General features: G+C 33.1%; 1 protein-coding gene across 1 annotated transcript in view; it reads right to left on the bottom strand.

Annotated features, from left to right (window-relative positions):
- Nucleotides 1-7,209, bottom strand: part of LOC145688190 (transcription factor RFX4-like) — a 390,217-nt gene extending 383,008 nt beyond the window's left edge. Inside the window, exon 1 of the mRNA XM_081762061.1 lies at nt 7,148-7,209. The gene's annotated coding sequence lies outside the window, so the exon portion shown is untranslated. The remainder of the gene's footprint in view (nt 1-7,147) is intronic.
- Between the last annotated feature and the right edge of the window lie 2,268 nt (nt 7,210-9,477).

Raw genomic sequence — 9,477 nt, forward strand, 5'->3', positions numbered from 1 at the left:
ATATTTTTTAAGTATTTGAACTTATCATATCTTGTCAACAGGCGTTTTCTTTATGATTTCAGATTTAGGTAGAAATATTTAAAACATTTTTCATGGAAGATTTTACCTACATAGTTTTATTTAGATAAGGGTATCTTATTGTGAAACTAGGAATTTTATTCCTATTGTTTGCATAAATTCTTTCTCTAAATCTACCATTTATAACTGAGGAGTTTGATCCAATAAGGGCGTAAGTCTGAAATATGCATTTGGAGAAAAACGATGTTGAAAATTTAAGTAGTGTTTTTCTTCTTTCTTACATAAAACAATGTAATATGCAGCATTTTATTCCGATATTGATTAGAAATTTTGACAGGAGGCTAAACAAGCATGGCAAAAGCCACAAATGCGTTTGATGCAAAAAGGGCGTAAACTCGCTTACGTCCTTATTACATCAAACTTCTCAACTGTATAGTGACAGTGAATAAATGTTACACTGCTTTAAATCTATTTCAATCCAAGTTTTCTATTGTTCGTCAGCAAATTCTTAAGATCCTTAATGGTCGTTATTTTTTTTATTATTATTATTTTATTGTCATTTATGTATCTTCGCGCAATCTTTTTTTCTTTTCTACTTTCTTTTTCTTCCTTTCTGATGAGTTTGTTATTTGTATTACTTCTCATTTCTCTTTAAAGTATAAACAGTACGTTTGTTATTTGTATTAACAGATACTACATGCATATTTTTTTAAATCGATGTATGTACCATGCTTCTCTGTTTCCTTATCATACTTTGTATATTTATATCTGTAGCATGATTTGTATGATTTTATTGAGTGTTTCATAAGTATATGTATCTTTTTTGTATATTGTATTTTTCTTTGGTATAAATGTGTATGGCCAAATTGTTTGTTGTCCAAAGAATTTCTTCGTTTATATTATTATTATTATTATTATTATTATTATTATTATTATTATTATTATTATTATTATTATTATTATTATTATTATTACCGCCTTAATACAAGCCAATCCGCAACGGAACAAACGTTATGTATTTGAGAACAGCCTGACCTAAATTAATTTGCTGTGAAAAATTCAAGTGCCCATTTCTTTTAATTTTACTTTTTCTTTGTTCTGCTTAGTTCCCATGTAGGTAACGTGTGTGCATTATACGCGTGTGGTTTCGGGTTTAACTTCCTGGGGAGGGTACTTATTTCACATACAAAGCCAAGGAGCGGTTCGGATTGTACTTTAGGTTTTAGGTCCAATCTTATACAACTTTGATGCTGAAAAGAAAAGTAAATATTTCCTAACACGATCAAACCTAATTACATATTGCTTCTTATAAGAAAGTTCAACAAATCGCAAGTAGTAATGCACGTACTCTCCATAGAAACGAGACATTTCTAATTATGGCACTAGTACTTTTTCTTAAATCTACAACTCATAGATATTAGTTAAAGCATAGGGATCCAGTCAGCCAAAGTTTCATTTCGCGGAGAAACAATGATATGAAAATCTTTCGAGGTTTCTGTTTCAGTAACTTCCTTTATAGTCTATGGCTCTGTACGTTGCAGCTGGGAAGTACACACACCTAAATTCATTAAATTTCAATTTATTAACTATCGATTTATTTTTTTTTTTAAACTTCTCATTTCTCTTTAAAATATAAACATATACTTACTACAAAACACAATGAAAGGGATTAAGTATTACTAAAAGCGTTTCAGAGCTCGTACCAAGCGAAAATTAAGCTCTCATCTTGTTTAAATTATAAACGCTACTATGGCCCACGAAAATCGCTTCTGAATACAGATATAAGTACTGAAGTTTGTGTCACTTGCTTAGTATAGCTCGCCGCTTGTCATCCAAAAACACGTTTCTAAATACTGCTGAAAATGTTTTACGATCGTATACTTAAGTTTGAATCATCAATACTGCGTATGAGGTAGTGATCTTGAAACACTAAGTATAAGGACAATCTCAGTATGAAGTCCTTTGCTAAGCAGTCCTTCGCCTTATGTATTACAAAATCTAACATTTGGTAGTAAATAACACAGTAACTTCCAAATATTAGATTTTGTAATACCTAAGGCAAAGGACTGCTTAGTAAAGCACATCACACTGAGATTATCCTTGTACCAAGGCAGGGTACCCAGGTGTAATACGCCGATTGTGATAAGATTGCACAGACATAAAGAACATCGAAAAAGAAGCGACACGTATTTTTTATATCGGCCAACAAGCACATTGAAAGGGTCAAATAGGGGCATAAAAATGGGGTCAAAATGAGATTATGTGGAATATAGCGAGAACGAGAAGAGATATCGGAAAAGTTTAAATGTACGAAATACTACCCATAGTCGACGCAAATCAATGAGGTAGAATGCACCCATGAGAAGGGAGCAGAACATCCGAAAATGGACCAATGTACAACATTCTCACAATGTGTTACGAAAACAGAAAATACGTGTTTTTGCTTTGGGTGCATATGTTCCCCGTATGCGAAGGAGACGCAGATTTATCTCAATGCTCGAAGATGGGATAACACGCAGGAAGGATGCAAACGCCGTTCATATAGACAGCCAGCGAGACAGCACTACGCGGTGGGTTGCACATATCGCAGGTTCAGCTAGAATCATATGTAAAAAAATAACTGTTAACTGGCAGATTATATCTATTGTTCTTTGTGTTCTACTAAGACTGGTACAGATACTACTTACAGTTATATATGTACTATTTGCAATTACAACTTTGACATGTGCGCAATTTGCTTGCCTATATTCGAATCCATGTAATAAGCAAATTGCACTCTCTACTTTAAGAACATAAATTTTTAAATAAAATGTTTTGTTTTATGTTCAGAAAGTAATCTCAGTTGAAACATTATATGTATCAGTACAATCACTTTCTTAGTTTACTTCAAATTTTTGTCAGTACTAAAATGATCACATGTTTTGAACTGTATTATAGACATGCTTTTATGAATATTTGCTACTAACTAAAACCAAAAATATTGTTTGTGCATATAATTAATTTGTTTGCATTTAATGTCCCAACTAGATGAAACACAATGTACTTTTCATGCAAGAGGAGTGTAAAAGAACGAAATAGGCAGCAAATACATAGTTTCAAAATAGTGGTTTCTTCAACTTGAGTTGCTCACCTCTGGTTCGATTCTCGGCCATGTGGGCTTATGGTGGAGAACATCGTGTAGGTGAGTTTTTTTTCAGTTCTCACGTTTCCTCCTACATTTTAATTTCACTAATTATTTCATAATCATTCTCTTTCATTAATCACTCATCTCCTTTAGCCTGCAGTGCATAACCGTGAGATTTCAAACTAGAAATATCGATGCTCGTTGATTGTATTTGATGTAAATGACTTTTAAATAAAAATAATAAAAATATAAATTTTTCTCTTCACTCAAATTTTAACAAAGTCTTTATTTTTAGTTAACAACGAACATCCAATACATTTTCTGTCTCTCTCTCTCTCGTTTCCATTGTACTAAGTATCATATTTCCATTTATTTCTTTAGCATAGCATCGTATTTTGCGTCAGAATACAAATGTATTACACACATAGGGGTTGGAGACGTATTTTTGTTCTTAAGCGTTACATATTTTTTTTTCCTTTCTGACATAGTAGAAGTTACAAAATAGAATTTTTTCAATGAAAAGTAAAAGCCAATGTGTTTTCAAGTTCAATTTTACCCGTGAAGTATGCTGTTTTCGTTTATCTCCCCTCTCCTAAGTTGCGGGGCTGAATTTGGTTTTAAACGGGATCGGAAGTGTCACTCTTCATCTCAGATACCCCCCAAAAATGTGAATTCAGCACTAATATCGGTAATTTTCGATCATTTTAAAATATTTCTTCCTCCCCTTTCCCCAAGTTGCGGGGTTGAATTTGAATTTAAACGGGATCGAAAGTATCACTGTTCATCTAAGGGACCCAGAAAACTATAAATTCGACAGTGATACCAGCCACTTTCGATCATTTTTTATATATATCTTTCTCTCCCTCCCCCAAGTGGCGGGACTGATTTTGAATTTAAACCGGATCGGAAATGTCACTGTTCATCTGAATGATCCCGGAAACTATGGATTAGACACTAATATTGGTCTTTTTCGATTATTATAATATATAGCACCCCCTCCTCCGTACTGCGGCACACGGCATCAGAATTGTCACTGTTAATCTCAGATACTCCTAAAACTATGGATTCGACACTAACGTTAGCCATTTTCGTTCATTTTTAAAAGTTTATCCCCCTCCCCTACGTTGTAACCTCCCCAACTATCAGGGCTGAACTTGTGTTGAAACAGCATCAAAAGTGTCACTGTTTCTTTCGTCGACTCCGAAAACTATGGATTAAACACTAATACCGGTCATTTTTGATCATTTTAAAATTTCTCTCTCTCTCCCCTTCCCCTACGGTGTATATAGCTCCCCCTCCTCTGTGCTGCGGCACACGGCACCAAAATTGTCACTGTTAATCTCAGATACTCCTAAAACTGTGAATTCGACACTAATATTAGTCATTTTCGATCATTTTTAAATGTTTATCCCCCTCCCCTACGTTCTACCCTCCCCAACTATCAGGGCTGAACTTGGTTTAAAACAGCATCAGAAGTGTCACTCTTTCTCTCATTGACCCCGAAACTATGGATTCAACACTAATATTTGTCATTTTTGATCATTTTAAAATTTCTTTCCTCCTCCCCTACGTTGCATCGTCAAAGTGAATAGCCTAAAGTAATCCCTGTCCCTAAACTCATGTATGTTGAAACTTTTATTGAGATCGATTGGGTGGTTCAAGAGTGATGGAGTCACAAAAGCAGTCATTTTAATTTTAATTTTTATATAGTCCCTATATCTCCCCTCCCACTCCCCTAGGTTGGCTCGTCAAAGTGAAACAATAAAAAACACCCAAGGCCCAACCCTCATAAATGTTGAAAATTTGATCGAGATTGGTTGAGTGGTTCAAAAGTTATTAGGTTTTATTAGTTTTTATTTATACGTCCCCCTCCTCTCGCCTAGAATCTACTGTTATAGTGAAAATACAATTTTTTTTTTCCATATCCGAATCTCATGTATCTTGAAAATTTGATTGAGATCGGTTGGATAGTTCAAAAGCTAGTAAGTTACAAAAATAGTCACTTTCAGTTTTATATAAATTGATTGTTATATATCTTTCCCTCTTTCTCCTCCCTTACCTTCCTCCGTCAAATTTAAATCATAAAAATAATTCCAGGCCTGAACCTCATCTATGTTGTAAATTTGATCAAGATTGGTCAAGTGGTTCAGGAATTATTAAGGTTTATTTATTTTCTTTTACCCCCTCCCCTCCCCAAACCCTCAGATCTACCATCAAAGTGAATAGCCTAAAACCAGCCCAGTCTCGAGCCTCATCCATGTTACAAATTTGATCGAGATCGGTCGGTCGGTTCAGGAGATTTAGAGTCACAAACATAGTGATTTGCAATGTTATATATATATATATATATATATATATATATATATATATATATATATACTGTTGATATTTACCATAATAATACATTTTAAAACTATCAAGAAGTCTCCTAGACTGATACATCATACTTCTTTATTATCATTAGAGAGGAATGGACAATAGTTTTATTAATTATTGTAATCACATGCATGTATTATTTTGATCGTTCCTTTACAGACTGTTGACGCCTGAAAGATTAACAGTAAGGCAAAGTAAAACCGGTAAAATGGACCCAACTCAACTAAATAATTCTTCTGATTTATTAAGAAACAACACCATTCAGTTTAAGCAGGATACATTCAGTTTTAGTAATGAAAAGTTAACTTTATATATTCATACTTACAAAAATGATAAAAATGAATAATAATAATTCATGTACCTAAATAATTTGCTTGCGTGCCTTAGCTGCGCGTGCTCACGAATTTGATTTCCTGTTGGACACAGACCGCAGGGTGGTTTCGACGTATGATTATCATCATACTAAAGGCATGACTGCTGCAGTAAACTTATGTTAGTCGAACTCTTTAGTATGGCAGTAATCACGCGTCAAAAAGACTCTGAATAAGGCCCAGAATGTTTAGTATTGACCCAGCGTCGTAAGAGAATCGAGGGATTACGTGAATTAAGAACCAGAGAACTTCGATCTAGAAAACCAGAGGAAACAGTTGTGGAAACAAATGTTGTGACTATACATCATTCATCTAACAGCCGTCTTTCCAGCCGTAACGTTAAAGAATTTATTTAATTAGTTATTCCATGATTGTGGTATTGAGACATGCATCCTTCTATTCAGTTAGACCTATTGACACCTCGGTAACTCATTGAATTACTGCTGTCCTTCTCCAACATTTTAGAACAAATTTCGAATATAATGAAAAGCATTTCTGTCAAATATATACTATCATGACAGAAAATAACTCTTTGGCTTACATTATTTCCTCATTTCTCAAATACAATTGATCAGAGATATTTTTGTCTTACCATATTATTATTATTATTATTATTATTATTATTATTATTATTATTATTATTATTATTATTATTATTATTATTATATGTATTATTGGCTTCATCTGCTTTCTAATCCATTCATGTAAAATGAACAAATCGTTTATTTCCGTAGGAATTTTAATTTGCAATATGTTTCGTTATATAAGAAAGAGATTATTATTGTTAAAGTATAAAATAAATTCTCTTTGATTATTTTAGGACGAGAATCAAATATTATGTCTCTCAGTATTTTTATATGTAGGCTATATAATATCGGTCGATTTGTGTTATTTCTAGTAACTTCTACAACCATGAGTAATTCTGTAAGAATTTTCCCGGATTAAATTTGTTAAGATCACAGAAAATTCTTCCTTGAAAATATAACTTAATTGTTTTCAGTCAATATTTTTCCTCGTTTCTTTGTTCAAACCCAGTAAACAAACTGTACTGAGAAACAATGGCCTTTACATTCAAATTATAAATCAAATGTCTTCTATTTCAGCTTCCGAATCGAAAATTAGCTATTTTATTTATTTCAAAATAACAATAATAATAATTTTCGAACAATACATTAAAATTTCAGACAAGAAAAGCATCTATTTAATTGCAACACGACAAGAGCAATCATGCAAATTGTGTTAACGTGCTGGAACTCACCTGAGAGAGCTACTGGAATCAGCCCCATGGAACCCGAACCTTGTCAAGCGGACGGACTAGAGTGGAAACCATCGCAGCAGCTCGGTTCTTGTACATATCGGAGCTCATTATTGGTATCACGTGACATAAGGAGCCAATCACAATGTGCCGCCATCCCTATCGTAGTGGGGAGATTACATACTACTGGACCTGCGCACAATCCCTCCCCAGATCCTAAACAATAAGTCAACCACTCTAGAGGGAAATAGCAGACACAGATTTTTCCGCATCGCGATTTTGATTGGTAGAATACCCCTTTTTTCATGTAACTTCAATTTGTTTTCATTTAGGATGTGAAGCTGGAAGCAGTGCGGTGTAGTTTTTTGTGATCTTTTTTTATTATTTTTTATCCACAAACAATAGAGGCCGCACTTGAATTAGAAAACGTCAGTTTTAATTTAAATGAGGAAAAACTGTAGCTACAGCTTACAGACAACGCGAAGCTATAGATAAGTAGCACATTCATCACTCTCATTATCCGATGACATATTCTTTATAGATACTTCCTTGATTATTAGCCTATACTTTTTATTATTATTTTTAACACTAAACAGGCAGTTTATTACGAGGTTAATATTTCATTTGACAGTAGTGCACGCAACAGAAGTAGGGTTCCGTGAGTGACAATTTTATTGTTCAAAATATATTTATCCTTTAAACTTCAAAGTTCTTTGTTATTTTTTTTCTTTCAAAAAATAGTTATTAGTTTGTTTGCATGTAAAGCAGCATACATAACCTATATTAACAATTTCGTACCTAACGGGTGAAACATTAAACAACACTGAATAAGAATAACAAATAATCAAAGCAAAATACAGAATCTAATAATAATATCTTTCTCAAATCCCACAAAGTTTTAAAAAAACACACACAAAAAGGTGAAGAACAGACCCAAATTCTTGTTTCCTACTAGTTTGTTCGGTGGGAAAAAAAAAAGTATAGAATTCTAAAACAATACTAAGTTCTGTTGCAATCGCAAATTTGAACAATAAGATTTGTAAGTTCAACGCGAAATAAATAAATTCAATATTGTATGCTGCCGCCTCGTCAACCCCTCTCTTCTTTAGATTTCTTTTTCAAGTTCGTAATTCACATTAAGATATTTGCATATCAACATTAACTTAGATGTTTACACAAAAACTTGAATCTATATACCGTATCTATGTATATGCTGGTAATAACAAAACTTAATGGTACTATACAACCTCTATTTATTTTAATGTGCAAGAGGATTAGGATTAGGAGTTAGATTCTTGGGCTTTCAGTTTCAATGGAAATGTTAGCCAGTCACGTATGAGGGATGACGTCCATTAGTGATCACACTATCCAGGGAAGGGAAGGAAGAAAGAATTGGAGAAGGAATGAAGCAGCCTGGGATCTATATTCTAGGTACCATCTTAGCATTTGCCTGGTGTGAATGACAAAGACCTAGGAGAACATCACTCAGAAAAGCATTTTACACTTTTTCGACCAAGTGTCTCCACCAGGAATCGAACCCAGGACCGGTCGAATGTAGAAGAAGAAAATACGCCTTATTAACTGACTTCTAAGAATGGTGTTTTTTTCAATTGGACCTGTTCGTATATATATAACATTTTAAAATATTTCTGACCAGAACAAAATGAATTATTTAATAACTATACGATTTTATTACATATCGTATAGTACATATAGATAATAATAATAATAAACAAAAATTGTATAGTTATTAAATAATTCATTTTGTTCTGGTCAGAAATGTTTTAAAATGTTATTGTGATTATCCAAAACCATGGAGTTCATTTATCGTGTATATATATATATATATATATATATATATATATATATATATATATATATATATATATATATATATATATATATATATATATAGAGAGAGAGAGACTGGACCTATCCTTGTAACTCTTGTAACTTCTAAATTATAGACAGAGAACACTGAAATTTTGAACAGTGCAAAAATCAGCAGGAAAATATAGTCTGACATACAATGCAATCCCACAATTTTAACAGTGTTGCCAAGCTAGTAAAAAGTTTTTTTTTTCTTTCAAAGGGCACTGTATCAGGTTATTGCGCATTTCAAATCTACATATTAAACACAAAGCTTACAGTGTCACAATTATTATTCAGTGTTGCAAACAGAAGGCAATACAGAATAACAATTCGAAATTTGGTAGCCTCTATAGCAGTAGTAATGTAAATGAGACAAGTGGGGCAATGAACAACCAGAGTAGATATTCTAATGCCTACTACTATGATCATGATATGACGGACAGAGACGTAGCTAGGGGAGG

The sequence above is a fragment of the Thermobia domestica genome, chromosome 6 (assembly GCF_964235325.1).
Source record: "Thermobia domestica chromosome 6, izTheDome1.hap1.1, whole genome shotgun sequence".
Lineage (NCBI taxonomy): Eukaryota > Metazoa > Arthropoda > Insecta > Zygentoma > Lepismatidae > Thermobia > Thermobia domestica.